Source organism: Apteryx rowi, unplaced genomic scaffold (assembly GCF_003343035.1).
Source record: "Apteryx rowi isolate R43461 unplaced genomic scaffold, aptRow1 scaffold_57, whole genome shotgun sequence".
In the NCBI taxonomy this organism is placed as follows: domain Eukaryota; kingdom Metazoa; phylum Chordata; class Aves; order Apterygiformes; family Apterygidae; genus Apteryx; species Apteryx rowi.
In genome coordinates this window covers 788599-806997 of record NW_020450838.1, presented here as the reverse complement: position 1 = coordinate 806997, position 18399 = coordinate 788599, and the positions used below count along the sequence as shown (strand labels likewise).

Below are 18399 nucleotides of genomic sequence, written 5' to 3'. Positions count from 1 at the left end.
CGCACTCTCCTGTACAGCCTCTCATTCAGATCCCGTAATTAAAACGGTTATTTGCCTCTGGTAAGGGAATAGCAACAAGATGGTGCTTCTGCAAGGAGATCTTATTTAAGCAGGCTGTGCTTAAATATATTAGTCCAAGAGAAACAGACCTTTCATTTTCCTAAGGAAACACAAAGCTACTGTCTGCAAATCATGCTTTTCCGATGTTCAGATCTTTTGTGTGTCTGTGCTCTGGTACCCGTAGGTCCTGCTAAGCTTTGTGGTCAAGAAGTCCTGACACTCTGGGAGACAGTGAGGTTGTGTATCAGTCCTGACTCAACTTGACTGGGGTTTCTTCCTTCTTTGCTTCAYACATAAATGATCATCATCTTCCCACTGCTTCTCTATATACCTAACATCCAGAAAAGCCTTTTTGCTATAAAATCTTCAAGGCGTTGTCAACCCAGTCCCCTAAACATCCCAGGAAGATTCAAAAGCAACTCAGACATGGCAGTAGAAACAGGATCAGACGCCAAATCTTCATGCCCAAGTCCAAGATCCAAACATTTTGCAAGCTTAAGTTTTGGCAGCTGCATTTGTGTAAAATCTCTGGGTATGTTCCCACAAACTGCATTTGTGTAACTGTCTCACACAAATGGGAATTACAGGCTAAATTTCAATTTGTGCAAAAGCTTAGGCCAGCTACAATGATAGCAAAAAAACCTCAAAGTAAATTACAATTTCATTTCGGACCATCATGTCACAGTTCTTGTCAAAATTAAGCAAGTTCTTAAAAACCCATCATTTCACTGCCTGGAGTTTCACATTCAGCAAGTCATCCACAAGTCTCTCCATCAGCAAGAATCTTGCTTGTACAGAGGAAAAGGGAAAGAGCAGGTTCAAACTGTTCCAGGTGTTCATTTTAACAAAATACTGCCGCAGCCCCTATATGGTATTCAGATACAATAATATTCTCCAGGCTGCTTTAAAGACTGAAACACTGTCAACTCCAAGAGAGATACATGTGAGACAGTGATAGAGAGTCTGGGCTCTGAAGTGCAGTAAGAGCTTTCTAAGAAGGCAGCCCATTTTCCTTCCTTCCTTCTTCCAAATCCCCTCTTCGCATACTTGCTCACCTGACCAGGAGACGGAGGGACAACGAACTTCGGTAGCGCTGTGCAACACCTTCCAGCAGTCTGGGCTGCCCTGTTTGGAAAAAAAGGAGAACAAGTGTTTTGTGGCAGATTGCCTTTAGCCTGCTGTGTGCCTTGGTTATCCTTGCGAGTACAAGGACAGCTCTTCTTACCTACTCTTCCAGGTAAGGCTGAGCTCGCTAGAGCTTGTGGAATACATAAATCACAAAAGTGGCTGCCATARACATGTCCATCAGTAAAAGTGGCTAACCATGCATGACTGAGACCAAACTTTGTAATTAATATTCGACTGTCAAGTCACCCTTTTCTTTGGCAATTCTCTAGAATAGACAAAAAAGTACCTTTTGGTTTGTGTGACACTGAAAATTGAATTACTGTTACCAGATGAGAGGGAGAGGTAGGAAGGCAATCTACCCAAATCGATCCAATCAATAAATCTGGCCCTTCCATTACATTTGCATGACTACTGCAGCACTGGCTTTAACCTGAAAAGGTTTCTGTGGTACGATCACAGCTGTGTGAGGAATTTCATCCTCATCTTGTGCAAGAGAATAAATCAAGAGGATGGTAACCGATCTACATTTAGTTAAGATAGGTTTATTAGAGGACAAGAAGATGACAGTCATAAACATTTGATTATTTATATAAATCATATAAGAAAAAAACAACATGTTCTTACCAAGGAAAAAGAAAATCATGCTCTCCTCATCCTGTTTATGCTGCTTCACAAAGAGTTTATTAGCAAGGATGTGCATTTCTCACAGTTACTGTCAGTTTTAACCACTCTAATTTTCCCCAGTTTAACCGTGCTGTTCAGCGTTCCCAAGGATCCTAGGCCCACAGAGATTTGTACGGATACCCAACTTCACCCACTAATGAGTAGCCACATTGCTGCCACAGAAGATGTCTAACGTGAGCCCTGACATATGCCTTACATGGCCATTCCTTAATGGCTTATTGATATATTAGAGTAGCTGCAGAGGGTATTTTGGGAACAAGTAAGGATACAGAAAATACATATGTACAGAGAGAAATGGATATATACCTTTGATAACATATATTCATCTTTATTATAAACAGACATGCTACATTATTCAATTATTTCATAACCACTGAGCATTAAAATTCAGGAAAAAAAGATGCCCATTACAAAGCAGCTGAACATGTGTCTTAAAAGAATTTTAAGGCTCAAAACCTTGAATGCTTAATTTGAAACATCAGATTAAGGAGCACTAAATCAAAAGAGACCACAAGAAACACAGCTTCTTTGCAGCTGTTATCTTAGAAGAAATATGAGTAACTAAATGTGACATGCATTGGGCAGGTTCAGTACAGCATCCATACCTAAGAATTGCTTTATAGCAGCAAATTGAAGCCAGAGGGAAATCCAGCTGGCAAACAGGATACAAACTGGGCTTGTTCTGGCTGATTCCAAAGTGACTTCCTATAGAAGCATTGGGGGGGGGGGRAATCAATCTGACTTAAAAATATGCTAGAATTGTAGTTTATAAGCAACGTTAAAAACAAAAAGTCTACAGAAAGGTTTTCATGGCACTAAACAGTGGGTCACTCCCAATAAAATTCTACTGGTTTTCCTTAAAGGGATTATTTCTAGTGTTCAGTACATAYCAAAATCCAAACACCTCAATCTTGGGAAAGCTTGGACTAAAAGCCTTGATCTGAATTTCATCATCAAAAGCTGCCCTCATAAAGGAACAAACTTCTAATAATATGTCTTGTCGTCCTTTAAGACAGATTTTCAGCATTTCCAGAGCAAACAGTTGTGACTGCATCTGATGAGAAAGCTCACTTGTCGTCTTCTCACCAATAAACCTTTGCCCTTACTTTGCACCTTACATCTCATGCTTTACAAATATTGAAAAGAACTGGTAGGAGCTGGTGTTTATGACAGAAATGTTCCAAAATTCAGCGAGATCACTGGGTGTGAGGCATGACCCTGGCCAAATCCCTGAACAGCAGGACATAGACTACTAGCTCACTTCTGCAGGAAGGAAAAGTATTTCCCAAAGCTGTGCTGACACTCAAGGCAACACACTGATGCAAGCAGCAGAGAAACTTGTGCAAACACATTGTTTCAGGTCATATTGACACGGCAGATGAGAATTTCCAACCCGTTTCCTTTGCTCACCTCACATCCATGTGCCATCRGTGACTTCACAACACAGCAAACCTGAGAGTCAGCTGGGAATCTCGGCTGACCAGGGAAGTAAGAGGATTTGCGTGAAACACTTGGAACAGACTCTTGAAACCTTCTCAGAACATAGCTGCAATTCCAGATTAATATTCAGTGTTAGTGCCACTGGCAGCACGTGGAGATGAAGTATATCAGCATAAGCTGACACTAGTGCGAACTCCCAACTGAACAAGCTCAAACCTGCAGCCGCAGCTCTGGCTTCAGACCTTAAAGCTCGGCATACACAAGCTCAGTAAAACTGCTTTACTAATAACAGCACCTACCACTTAAACAATACCTTCCATCTAAGCCTTTTAAAAGTCATTTATATATGTTAAGGTATTAAGACTCCCAGTATCTAAGATTAAGGATGATCCACTGGTTCCGTCATTTATACTACAAAACTGTGGAGTCCTAGGCTTAGTTTCTTAATCTACCCACTTTCAATAAGACTGCAGGCAAATCTCTCAATCTTTCCCCTCTTGTGATACAAGAACAGCATCAGTTTCCTAGTTTTCTAGCAAGGTGGCAGGCTAAATTTGAGTAGCTGCAACAGCAGTAAGGGCCTCATAATTACTTTGAGAGATGAAAGTAGGTAATAAAAAGCATTCTGACTCCTATGCCACAGTATCCAAGAAGTGAATGTTAAAAGGAAACAAACTTGCTAAGTCACCTATACTATATATGAAAACAAAAATGCAGACTATTTAAACACATACCCATGCACACCTCTCTACTGCCTATCCTGATACCTGCTCCACACTTGAATCAGACCATTTTGGACAGGATTACTGTAAACTTTGTATCAATCATTTGAGTCGTAAGGACTACTGCCTGCCTCTGCAAAGTCCCTTGATTTTCAAGTTTTAAGGTTTCTCAACAAAAATAACGTTCCTCTAGCAAAGCAGTGCATTGATCTGAGAGAACAAGTTTATCTCGTGAGTCTTCTGTGACACAGTGCAGAAACAGAGCAATGCCAGTCATTCAGGAAAGAGAAAATACTGCTTCTATCCTTGCAGCAATGCTCTTGCTTCTTATAAAGCATAAACGCTGCTAGCATCTATGCTTAATCTGTAGCTACCAATCCAAGAATATCACATAGGCAATTCCTACCTTAACACTGCTGAATCAAAAAGCCTCAGTTCCACATTAGAGCATGGCAACCTACTCCAAGTCACCAGGCTGACCATGATCATACACACTAGTTTCAATCACTGCCTTCAGTCTTCAATACTGAAAAACTTTTGTGGTCATCTCAACTGGCCAACACAGGGGAAGCAATCAGTAATTTAATCTGCATAGACCATTAGGGCAGTTACTTGATTAAAGAGACTTAAGACAAAAACATTCTGCCATTCTGGATTTGGAACTGAAGCCAGTCTGCCACACAAAGAGGTAACTCCCTCTTGCCCATATACCCAAAGATGAACCTGCTGGGATGGACTAGCAAATAAAAAGCAGTCTGACTTGAGAGGGGGGCAGGCAGCAAAGCCACAGACCTCTGGCTCCAAATCCGAATGGGCAGGGTAGAAAAATGGGCCAAGCCAAGCAGTGGCACTAAAGCTTTTGGGATGGAGAGGAAAACCACAGCACAGACTGCAGTTTGCCAGAGACATTTTTAAGCCGCCAGTTTGAGAACCAGCTGTGTATTTCAAACAATCAGCTCACCCTCAAATTAGAGCAAAAGCTCTCTCCTCCAGAAGCCTGAAACCGATCACTTCCTGAGTTAAAAACACATCATACGTCTATGAAAGTACCTACAAAGGAATAAAAAGTATATATAATCAAGATGTCAAAGTTACAAGGACTAAATGCAAAAGCGAATCTGAAAGAAAAGTCTCATTTATTATTTAATTTTCTAAGATTAAAAAAAAAAAGTTAATTTGAGTGCATTTACCAGCAGGGATTCTAGCACGCCTAATGAGTCTAATTCTGGAGCAAGGCAGCCTGGGACAAGCTTTCTAAGGTCTGCACAACAAGCTGCAAATAAGACAAAGGTTGAGAGGTTATTGACTCTGCCTAGTACTGTACAGTGACAGCAGGTCAGAACTCCGGAGGCGAACCCTTTGGTCTCAGGTGCTCTCAGCAACATTTCAAAAGAGGTAACAAAAGAGAACCTACGCTTCTTTTATACTGATTATTCTGGCTTTACCATTTGATTTAAATAAAGATGACTTTTTAAAGAGCGATACTTCTGCAATGTCTTTGTGGTGGCAGAACATTATGCTAAATCAGCAGTATACAATGAAATTGTCTGATTTTTTCTTTTTAGGTTCCACACGTCAAAGAATAACCACCACATTAACTTTCCTTGATGTTGATGCTGCAGGTGGCCAATTGCTATTGCTCATTTCCAAGCTAGTAGGGCCATAAAGTTGCATGAAAGGTGAGTCATGGAAGATTTGTGGTTCATAAAACACACAGAATTTTTCAGCCTCTTTCAATTTTGCTTTGTGTTTTAGTTTCAAACACAGCCAGAAAGTCAATAAAGAAAAAAGACTCAAGTCTGCCAAATTCTGTGCCATTTGGGAAAACACACACACACACACTCTACTGGCTGAGGTGTGTGAACCCCAGGGTAGCATTGGAAAGAAACCTGTTGACTTCAGCCAGAGATAGACTGGACCATGAATAAACATCATTAAGTTTCAAATTATGTTGTGAATACTTAATACTAAAGGAATTAAGTCTCTCAGTTTGCAAGAGCCACTGGTTCTTCATGCTGAGATACTCTGCACAGGCCAAGTCCTGCGCTGCCTTCCATTCTACTCAGTCCCAGTAACTGTCAGCACAAAACCGGGCCCATAAGTTCTCCCACAAGTCTGTTTTTTCTGGACACAGCACTTTTGTACATGTACGCAAGCCAGCATACTCCAACAATCATTTGTTATACATCAATCCTTGACAATGTATTTGGCACTGGAAAGCAAACAGAAACACCACCTTACTGAAAGTTATAACCTAAACATGAGATAGGCTATACAATGACAGTACGTTTTTAAATATAAACATACATACATATATATATTTATTTATCAAGAAAGACAACTGGTTTTATTTCATTTTTGTTTTATAAAAGCACCTAAATAACACGCAGGATTTTTTGGTGAAATATGCTCCAGAAAGCCAGCCAGTAAGCAGGATTGACAAGAATATCTACAACTAAGATTGCAGAAGAAGTCTTTCTACAGGAATAACTACTCTCATAGCTTTCATGTCTACTAGAGAGAAAAAGCTTCTCCTTGGTCCACAACATCCTTAATCCCCACATTACATACCAGGCACAGGACAGCTTCCCATGGGCCTTTTCCTGCCTCTGTTCATAGAAAGAAAAGGAAACGAAAGCCTCAAGAAAGCCATCCCAAAGACAGTCCCTATACTAGACATCAAGAACTTAAGGCAGTTTTCAGATGATGAAATGTGAACCCATACATGATCTGAGCTGGAGACATTTCCATTCCACCTCTATTATTGAGGTTTTGGCAACTCTGTAATCGAAGAAGACCAGCTCCCGTCACTGAAGCTATCCTGCTCCTCCCAGAGCTAGTGAGGTTTCATATCCAGCGCTGGATGCCGCACTCCAAGCATGGATCAGCTGGAGACTTTGGAAACAAACAAAAATAGTAAGATTTTGTAAATTCTGATATGGAGAAATTTCCCAAATTGGCCTCACTTAGTGGAGAGGTTAAGTTGGTAATTATATTCAAACACTTCAGTTTGCTGCAAAGAAAATGAAGAAAACTGTTTATTCTTCACGTACTTGGGAAATAAAATGAGAAGTAATGAGCTTTTAATTGCACCAGGAAAGTGCAATTTAGACATTAGGGGAGGGGGGAGTTTAAAAAATATGGATTGAAGCAGTCCTGGAAGAGATTGCCCAGGGAGTCTTCACTGCTGGAAGCCATACAAACGTCTGTCAGGAATGACATGCACTCTTGATTTAGTCTTGGACATGGGAAAGACTGGATGGCCTTCTGAAGTCCCTTCCAATCCCATGACTGTGATTCATCTGACAACTGATGTTAAATTTGGAATATAATATAGACTTTCACATGCTGGCTCCAGGCCAGCAAGACAACTATTATTCTGTAGAGAACACTATAAATCTGAAAAGAAACAACTGTTATATGGTGAAAAAAGAATCAGCCTATGAAAACCACAACAATATCAATATATAAATCATTAACAATGCAGGGCTTAGCTAGAGGGAGGGAGACAGAAGGAATTTGGTTAATCTTACTTAAGCGCCAGTTCGCAAATCTCAGCCAAATGTCCATTTCTGATAACAAGTGAATGCAGCTTTCATTTGAGACTGCAGAAGGAGAATGGGACATGCAGGCAAACAAATCAATGTCTTTTGAGATGTTTCTTATTTCAGATATACAGATGCTGCCCTGTTATATGCAAACATCTTACTGCATGAAAAACCTTGTTTACATACTTCTTGCTGGGTTTGTAAACTAGAATTGCAGCAATTTACACAGATCACATAAGATTTATTCAGCTGTGTTCCACAAAAGCACACAACGCAAGGTCTTAAAGCTATCAACACAAAAGCATGCATAAAAGTAGGTTCAAAACATGAAAACACTGCTTTGGAGCCCCTTCACATTTCAGCAGGACTGGTACCAGAAAGAAAGTGGCTGCATTCAGCCCCAGGTCCAAGCCTGTCCTGACTGTTCTGCTTCCAGCTGGGAGGCCTGTTGGCTGCGATTTCATCAAGATGGTTCTTCTCATCAGATTTGGGCCCAACCCAATCCTTAACGCCTCTATACTCTGTGTATCAGTTTAATGACCATATCAACATTTACCCTATCAACAGGGGAAAAAAAGTGGTAGGAATAACCCCTCCCCCAACCCAACCCTCTTCCCCCCCCACCACCACATCACCTTTCCATGATGTCCACAAAGAACAACCCTTCCCATCCCCTTTTAAAAGGTCAAAAAGGAGCAAGGCTTAGTACTGAGATGCTCTGGTGAAGATGCTCTACAGAAGTGCTAGACCAATCCTGTCCATCCCATAAATTTGTTTTTCACACTGGGAGCAGCTGGCCTTGCCCCCTCAGCAGCAGTGAAAGTTGGGAGGTAAATAACATTCTGAGTTAGTGCCAGGCAGAGAATGAACCCTGGCCAGGAACGAGTAGATAAGAACAGGAAGGTATGAGATTATGGATAAAAAATGAGAATAAGAAGGGAAAAGAAATCAACAGGAATGAATAAAAGATAACTCTGAGGATGCAGAAAGACTTTAGAAGGGGGAAGAGTCTGGTCACAGAGGCAAGAAGAACATAAGGGACATAGGATAAAGACTACGAAAGGGTGACCAGTTTTCAATTATGCTGGTAGTATGGCTGAGAGCTGTGATGGCTCAACTGGGGAGTTTGGTCTGTCTTCAATTAACTAAATTTCAAGATATTTTCTTTGTTTCCTCCCCCCCCCCCCATATAAGAATAGACAAATAATCCAAGAATGACTGGAGTTCATACAAACCTCTTCAGACAGGTTTTTACATGCCACGTCAGGCTGTTGAAGAGTCATCCCTCAGTTTGTTTTTTTTTTAAACTTTGTTTTTTTTGAAAAGTGTTTTATAATTTTTCCCCTCAAAAGTGACTCACTCAATCCATCTAATTGCCAGTTTAGGGCAATCCTCCTTTATACATGATCCCAACAACCGCTCTGAATGCCAATACTGGAAGTGAGCAGGTCAGAAAGATGCCAGTTATCCAAGTGTTTACACAGATGTGAATAAAAATGCATATCGTTGATATTAGAAACAGAAATGCATTCTTCACTTTCCTAAGATGATAAAACATTTAAGGAAGCTGCATATGAAAAAAGTTAATTCTTCAAATGACACTGACACTTCACGTCTCCTTACCTCTTCTACCCACAAGAATTGTTCCTGTTTTAATCTTCCTCCACTCTCCTGAGTTCTTTTCCCTGCAATTCCTACAAGGAATTTCTTCTCTAATAATAAAGAGAAATGCCCCTCTCTTCTCTTTAAATTAACTTTTTTCCCCCCATTGAGATACTTACACTTCTTAACAGACCATAATATTCAAGCCTTAATCAATGCTAAAATTTATCTTCTCCCATCAAATTTATTCCAACAACCAGCTTCAGCCATGGGGGACAGAAGGCAGAACACAACCAGTTTGTATTTTCTTCGTGGTCACACATTTTATTCTGCACATAGCATATCTGAGGTGAGCAACAGACAAAATAATATCAGCTGACTTCAGTTTCGCTGAAGTCCGAGGAAAGGCTGCCAGGGCCTTCAGAGAGACCTGAATTGGGAACCAGGTTCAAGGGAAGCTCTTCATTTACAAACCCTTTCCAGGAGACTTCCACGCACTAAAGGCAGAGCTCTACAGCTCTGAAGACCTAAGACGGGGTGCACTTTTAAACTCTGCAGAGAAGCTCTAAACCAGAGGGTACCTGGGGGTAACATGTAACAAACAAAAACAAACAAGCAAAAAACCTGAGCTTACAAAATAAGAACACATTAAAAGTAACAGCACAAGTATGACTTTAAGACATGCTATATTAGAGAAAATAAAAACATGCCTCAATTCTAGAAGGTCTCTCCATATACAGGTACCTAATTAGCCTGGAAATAACAAAAGAAATGGGAAACCTAATGTTTAATAAGTACTGATAGGATTATAAAAGTTCTATTAATTTTATATAGTTGGGGGGGGGGAGGGAGGGGAGGAAATATCAGCAAAATCCATACATCTTTCTTCCTAAGCAGAGTCTGTTTTCCTATTCCAGGAGCAAACAGAAAGTTACCCTAAGGCACCGTCACAGAAAACRTCAAGCTAGAATGGGAGTTCTGCAAACCACAAAAATCCCTTGCAGACAAAAATCACAGTGCAATAACTCTAGAAACCGGCACTGACGGGGTAGGGGAGAAGGAGAGCAAAGTTTCCCAGTAGACCTACAGATATAGCATAGACACAATCCTAGGAAAGGGCAGTTTGGCCAGTTGCACAAGAAGATTTCGTTTTCTCATGGAGGTTGTTAAAAGACAAACAGTGGCTCTGCCTCCAATAAACAGTATTTATAAGGATAATCAATATCCAGAACCAGTAAATAGGGAGTAAAAATCCATTGCATTGAAAACTGAAAAGGTTTAAATATACACAAAGTCCACCACTTTTGCTGGGGAAATTCCTGGAATATTTCCACCTCATGTGATTCATATCCAAGTCTGCTGATCTTGGAATGCTTAGGCTTGAGTTTTAAAAGATGCCTCCAAAATCACATGCAAAATAATAGATTGTTGAAAGAATTTTGTGAGCACAAACACTTATGAAGAGAAACCAAGCACCTGAGTACCCAAATATTTTCAGGAAAAAGAAAGAGACTGAATTACACCTAAAGGAGCCAGAACAAGGAACTACTTTTTTTTTTTTTTTTTTTTTAACAGCAAGCACAGTTTCTGAGGCATCTAGGTATGAAGAAAGATACAGATAAGATAGTTGATAAAAAGAAGACCATATAATCATATAGACTAGATACACACACCACTCCACAGCTCCCAATCACTACAGAGATACTTTGACTAACAGCAGCAAATCCCAGTCTCTCAGTGATGACCTCTGGATCTAGTCAGCGCAGAGAAAGATAAGAGGGCAGTAAATGCACCCAAGACCTTTTTGCATGGCAAGTTAGAGGTCTGTAATGGAGTTCCTGCCATGCCACGGTGTACGAGTTTGTATGAGCCAGCCCCAACAGTGCATTGCCACACCGGCTTAGACAAACACCACAGGGATATCAAGTTATCAGTTCCAACACTGGCAAAGTTTCCCTATACCTTGAATACCTTTCATACCTTTCCTATAATCCCAGTCACTTTGCTACTGCTCCCAATGGCCAAGGAATCCTTCCCTGCCAACATGTCTCCACCTTCCTCAGCTAACAACAGCGTTGCAAACCACTTACTTGCTTATTGAACCATGCATTCCCCTGTGCTGCTGCCCAGCCAATTTCTCCCGGTACCACACTGCTGGTTACCACAGTGAAACAGCAGCTGTGCTAGTTTCTAATCCTGATTTGTTGCACCAGCTAGATCTCTCACACATACCTTTGCTACGTTAGCTTCAAGCTCGAGCTCTGAATGACTTGAGTGAAGACACAGAGAGTCCACAAAAGCAGCAGGGTCCAGTTCTACTGCTGTACTTTGGCTCTGTGTAATGCAGTCTTTCCTCATGTCTTCAACAGCAAAATAAGAAATAATTTGAGAAGTTCTGAGTTCCCATCTTTACCATCCTCTTCTGCCCCTACACTTCTTCATGACAGTATTAAATCTATTGGACTCTGTTGAAAGACCCATCTCCTGCTTTCTGAAGGTGTTTTGGGGGCAGGAGGGGGGAGAAGGAAGTGCATGTGTGCACACACACCTTTCTTTTTAAGAGGATATGTGTGTGTTTATTTTCAGCTTGGGGGTTATTTTGCTTAATGCCTTTTTGGTTGCTTGCATCACTGCTGAGATGATCTACCAATACTTCCTGCCGTCTAGGTCCTCTTATGGCAACAGTGCAATGTTCCAACTACATCACAGTCCAGCGCATTTTGTCTGTACGTACAACATACAGCAATGTACTCTCTGAACGTTATTACCGATGACTAAAACAGTTAATGCACAGCTCACAATGCTCCACACTATTTAAAGTAAAAGATAAAGCACAGAGGGCAGACAGCTACAGGCAGATAATGCTTTTATGATTGTCATTATCATTCTGTTTTTGTAAAGGAGGGAAAGCTCTTAATGTAAGAAGCTAAGTTTTCAGCTGGTATAAATTAGTCTGTTTGCGCAGAGTAAAAAAAACGTACCAGTTTACACTTGATGGGGATCTGGTAGCACATCTTCCTGTATCAGTTTTGGCAGCTAAGTGTAAACCCATTAATCATGAACTACAGTACTACGCTTCTGTGAGAYCTGCAATCACAGTGACCTAGCATTATTTATTCTATTTCTCATCTGTCAGGAAAAACCAGTCTCCAGGAATCTGCCTGGTGAGGTACAGGACAACGGAAGATTTCTGCCTCTCAGGCAACAACCTCTTGTTCAGAAAGACTAAGTTATCGGAAACCAGAGATAGAGTAGCTAGCAAGATTTTTCTTCTTTAGATTAAATACCATGGTCCTGTTTTCAAATATTAGAGATATTTCAAAGCATCTTTTTCACTGCTTTAGTAGGTAACCCTTAAACAGAGTAATCCAGGCAAATTCCACGCAAGATCTAGTAATTAGAAGAGAGGACAGCGAGTCCAAACTTCCAGATTCTGTTTCTGCTCTTGATTCCCTCTCAGTCTGTGATCTTTCCCTGCCTCCATTCTCTACATGTGTCTCCAAGGTGGTACAAGAATGCTATTCATCTCAAATATTGCTATGAGAGTCTTTTTTTGTTTGTTTTTAAAAGTACATTTGACAACTCTGGATCAAAACTATGCTCTTAGAAAATAGTTGTGCTTCAGTCTTCAGTTTTTAACCATCTTGACTACTTCCACTGTAAGTGTCATTTAAGTCAACTTTGTATGACCAGGAATGACAGCAACACGATTTCTACATAAAAAGCCCTAGCAAGCAGCTCTTTAGACATTCAGAAATACAGAATGGTTATAAAAGGGATTACAGAAATGATGCAAGTTGTCATGAGATGCATATTGCTGCTTTATGCTTTGTCATTAAAGCAAAGAACACAATTTAGTCCAATGCTTTAAAGTGTGTGGCCACATACAGTTTTGGCATTTTGTTTGTTTTTTTTTTTTGACAAGACTTTTCAATCCAGGTGATTAGACACAATTTTGTGTATGTTTTGGTTCTACAGTATATGGCCCCACCCAAAAAATGCCAAAAAAGAACCTTTTTTAGGATCCTAGAAGATGACATTACACTGTATGTGCAGCAACTCAGAGTATTTAACACAGTCATGCACAAAAAGAAACTAATTCTCTTCTTGAGGAGTCAAAAAAAATTAGGTAAAAGAAAATGTTTCCTAGAGTGAGGATAAACATCAGGAAGACTCACTACTGCCCTAGTTTCAAACTTTGACAGAGAAGTTACAGCAAGAACAAACATCAGGTACTACAGAAATTCCAAGTAAAAATTGATTTGTTAGGTTAACATACAAGGACAGCTTTTCCCAGCACTATTATCTCATCCCGTCCGATATCTGAAGCAACTATTAACTGTTTACTACAAAGAGATAGCTGCTCCTGTGCTGGAAAAGACAGACACTATTCTGGATTTACTGTTGCTATGCGTGAGCAAGGATGAAAAGAGATCTGGGAGAAAATGAAGTAAAACAATTTCTACAGGTCTTCGGCATCACTATTAGATATACTTGCATCAAAACCTGAGCRAAGAAGAAAACTGCCCAATTTAAAATGGTTTCTTGCGAGTCTACTACTTGGGCCAATTTGTTGAGGCTGGCAAACATTTAAGTGTTTCAGTTACCACTTCCATCCCTAATCACAGCAAGTTTTGCTTCCAGTTTTGGCTTTTGTCTGAACTTGAAACCCAAGCATAATGCAAACCCACATCAAGCAGAAAGGGGATAAACCAGATCCACACTGAGCCTGTATGGGTGAAGCTGCAGAGATTTTTGCTGCTGTAGTCACAATAATCATTTTTCAGCTGAAAAACTACTGGTCCAATTCAGCAAGTGACTGCTTTGCTCCTGTGCCACACAAAGCCACAGGGGAAAAAAAAAAAAAAAAGTATCTAGCCTTCTGCTAGTTTTTTAACATATGTTAGCTGGGGAACAGCAGCACGGAATCTCAGAGCCTTGTAAAACGAATTAAGCAGACAAATGCACTGTATTTGTTTTCAGTTCAACAGGAGGCTCGAATATTGAATACATATGAAGGAAGAGACATGCTAAATTGAACGAGCCTGGAGGCCTAAAGTGATATTAATTCCACTTGCATCCAGCCATGTGGATCCAGTGATCAAAGGGATTTAGAAGCAAGAAGGGAAAATAGCTTAGTCACATTCATCCAATAATGGAAATATCAACACTCAGCAACACTCCGTCGCCTCAGGGTAGCACAGGACAGTAACAGATGTCAGGGGAGCAGCAGAGCTATCTCTCCTCACATCAGGAGGAGACAGGAACTGCAGTCACACTGGATTTTCCTGTACAACCTCAGATCTTCACCACACGCATGGAAGAGGGCCAGTGGCACTTCTCCTTTATAAGCTCAGGAACTTTTTTTATATAAAGCACCACTAGTGATGGCTGCAAGAGCTCCTCTTAGTGTGGTTTTGAAGAGGTAACAGAAGTGCACTAAACCATCGCTGTAGTCATTTAACTTAACAGATAAGACTTGGAAGAGACTAAAGGCAGAGCAGTTGAGTTAGCAAGTAGGTGGGCTTTGGGTGTTGTAAAAAAAACAAAACAAAACAAAAAACCCAAAACAAAACCAAAAAAACCCCACACACTTATCACAGGAGAGCAAATTTTCATGTCATCAGTTAAACTTCCCAAATTTTGTATTGTCCAGACAGAAAGCAAAACTGAATTAGCTTAATTTTTATTATCAAGATTCAGGGCAACTTTTTGCCAGATGGTTTCTCCACTACCAAATGAGAAATCTTCAATTATTGGTTATTAACATGTTATTGTACTGGCAGTTGTTTTTTTTGACCTGGAGAAATTATCCTTCCTATCTGGTGGAGCAGAAAACAAAAAAATAAAAATTCACTGCCATAAAGATATTCCAAATAATGCTTTTCTATATAAGAATAGGGATAGAGAAGACAGAAGCCACCTGGTGTTATATTTTCTGGATAGATAACAATACAAGGCTAAGTGGTCTGAAAACTCTGACCAAAAAAAGTATTATTTTTAAAAAGACAATATTATTTAAATTGTCTTTAAGTATCACCTTATTTCATCACTATGCTTTTTAAACCAGCAGATTTAGCGTTCTACATTGCGTTCTGTTTGCCTGAGAGAAAGAGAGGCAATTCCATTGGTACTGCTGGAGTTAACCTAGATTTATAACACCATAAGCAAATCATAACCAAGTGGACGTGCACATGTGCTTGTTTTCTCCCCCACCTACATTTCTTCCATGCGTATTTGGGGGTGGGGGGGGAAAAAAAATCATGAAAAAACATTCTGGGCAGGAATGCAAGACATCCTTGGAGATAGCACCCACCTACCATATAAAATTAAGACAATATAAAAGACTATCCAGTTGGAATATTAAGGGGAATTAGGGCCGACAGAATTACTCACTTTGCTTTTACACAGCGCAGCAGCTGTGATCACTGGCCTTCAAGAGACACACTGCAGAATGGTTGAGGGTTACCCGGCGGTTTTATCAGGACTCCTGGATTTTATTCTTTGCTTTGCCACTGACACAATACCAGACCTCAGGTAAGGACTTGCTGAGGAACGATCTTGTGATGTTCGTTGCTCTGGAAGGATGTTAGCGAAGGCAGGGTTTGTGTATAGATGGGTGAATTTTCCACGGTAGCCTGTCTTGCAGGAGGCACGCTTCAACCTTTTCTGCTCGCCGCAGTGAACTGAGGCCTGATGGTTTCATGCCCAACTATACTGCACTGCTAAAAGCCAGACAATAAGTAAAGGTTAAGTCAAGACTCTGGAGCTCTAACCACCTCTCCCAAAGGGCTGCCCAGCTTCCCGACAGACCAGAGCTGGACAACGCTGATTTGCTGAAGGTCAAAAGACAAACAAATACACTTATGTTTGAGGAGGAAACGAATCACTCAGTAACCGGCAGGAATCACACTGAAAGTCAAATCTCATCTACAGGCCGCTTGTCTGACAGCCCTGCACACCACCTGCTCAGCTTGCGACGGTTCACACCGGAGCTGCTCCTTGGGAATGCTTTGGGGYACAATGGCAAACAGCACTGACACTTGCACACACAGAGTTTTAGCCTAGTTCAATACGGTTACATTTCTGTACCAAATTAACCCTAAAAGAAGTGTTCACAGTAATAGGGCTGAACTGCTCTCTATATTCTGTTAAAGGCAGATCAGCTGAGGGCTGGTATGCCGGAATTTTTTAATTATATGCCTGGCTTTAATTCTGTGAAGGAACAGACTCAGTTGTGTTGAGGGTTAAGAGTTTGAAACAGATAGTAAAAATCAAAATTGGCCACATAATCAATAACTTCATATCTAGCTGCTGTAGGGTTCCACCTGCCCCAACCTAGAGCGGCATTAATACCCCCACGTTCAAGCTCTGTTGAACTGAACAGGAAGGCTCCCCTGACTTAGGCTTTTGATCCTGCCTTTTGGCAAACTTAATCAGTTAAGCTCTTTGAGACTCTCAGATGCAAGACATTCATCCAGAGAAGTGGAAAGTATTCTTGCAGTAACTAGAGATGGTTGGAAAAGTATTTGATTTAAAAAAAAAAAAGAAAAGCATGCATGGGGATCTTTTGAAGAGTGGCAATTGTTTCAGAGGCCAGAGGATTCTGTTGCTCTTATTTTTAAGCTCTCTTCATCTTGTACTCCAGGTTAAAAAAAAAAAGTGCTAGTGATGAGTTCCCTGGTGTCTTGCTGCATTTTTAAAATACTTTAAATTTACTTTGGGAAGGATTCTGTTGTACCTTATAAATCTTCCAGAGGCTAGGAAAGGATTTTTGTGGGCTTTCTTTTTGCCAGCTTTCCCCCCACTATGTGTATTTTAACTGCTACTTTTTTTAGACTGAAGTGCTGCCTATGTTTTAACCCCTCTCATACAGAGCTGCTATGCCTTCTGCACGGAAGATTCGATTACTTGAGCCCAAAAGGTCTGAGGCAAGAACTTGCATGTCATTTAAATAACAGTTACACGTCCTTACTGTTCCAATGAGACCAAGACTGCTAGTGTGCGTAAGATAACGAAACAGCCTCCCCACAAATGCCTGCAACTTCAGGAAGAAAGTAAACACAGAGAAATAGCTAAACCATTTATTACAGGTTTCTAGTACCTTCAGGTCCTGTCTGTATTGTTATAAAGTAGCTTCTTTCCCTATCCTTTGGAGACAGTCATGTTGGTTTGGAAGTGTAAGCTCTTTTTTTTAAACTTGGAAAAAAAGTCAAAGGGAGGTTTGTATTGTTAAAGTTTAATAAATGGAACAGATGAGTACAAACCATATAAAGTGGAAAGGATCCTGTGCAATGTGCTCTAGGTGATCCTGCCTGAGCAGGGGGGTTGGACTAGATGATCTCCAGAGGTCCCTTCCAACCTCAACCATTCTGTGATTCTGTGAAGTGCATCCATGTGCCCTTTGGTTTGAAAACACCAGCCCCTTTTCTCTTCGTGCTAATCCTAGCTAGTGCCAGTCCTCTTCCCCAAGGACTTTGATGCTCGTCGCGCAGCCTTGCACATACATCAAGTTCTCTATGAACGTGGTCAGCCTACTTAGAGGAAGAACATTACGTATGCACACGTCTTTCTAAGACCAGCCTAGACAGAAGGAAAAAAGAAGCAACAGCCATAGAGGAAGGATACAAGATCTGGGTACAGTTTTCAGCCTGAAGAGACACAGTCCTGTAAAGCACTAACACTAACATGCAGGATTATTGGCATCTGACAGGACTGAATCCTTTACAATATTTTTGCATTTGAGTTAAGCAAACACCGAAGCAAGCGTTTTAATCAAAATACTGACTGATAATGAACTTAAAGGTCATGAAAAGCACTGCTAAAACACACTGGGGGCACTACTGGCAGGTTTAAAGCTCAGGAACAGACATATGATAAAGTCAAAGCATGTGAGCATGTCTAAGTGAGACATCTGCTCCAAGCTACTCAGTTCATTCACAGGGTGAAACTCTTTTTACAATGGTTACAAGTAAATATAATAATCAGACAAACCTTGCTAGTTGACGCATTAAAAAAAAAAAAATCTTCACAGTTTCTCTGGCAGAAAGACATCTGTTAACTTAAATTCTCCAACCCAGAGAGCTTAAGGAGACCTGTGCTTGCATATTATTCAGGTTTACCTTTTCTCACTCCTTCCTATTTCCTTTTTTGCCTTCACAGGTCTCTTTATAAGTTATTTTCTACGTGGAAGCAGGTTTCCTAGCAACAAAGAC

The 18399-nt window shown here is 40.6% G+C and overlaps 1 protein-coding gene across 6 annotated transcripts in view; it reads right to left on the bottom strand.

Annotated features, from left to right (window-relative positions):
* Nucleotides 1–18399, bottom strand: part of MYLK (myosin light chain kinase) — a 227901-nt gene that overhangs the window by 167039 nt on the left and 42463 nt on the right. For 4 of the 6 annotated variants that reach the window (XM_026082130.1, XM_026082135.1, XM_026082131.1 and 1 more), the window contains one exon: nucleotides 1116–1185. The exons of 1 other annotated variant lie outside the window; for it this stretch is intronic. The gene's annotated coding sequence lies outside the window, so the exon portion shown is untranslated. Of the gene's footprint in view, nucleotides 1–1115; nucleotides 1186–15580; nucleotides 15861–18399 lie in introns of those variants that run through there. One more of the 6 variants, XM_026082132.1, reaches the window with a different exon arrangement.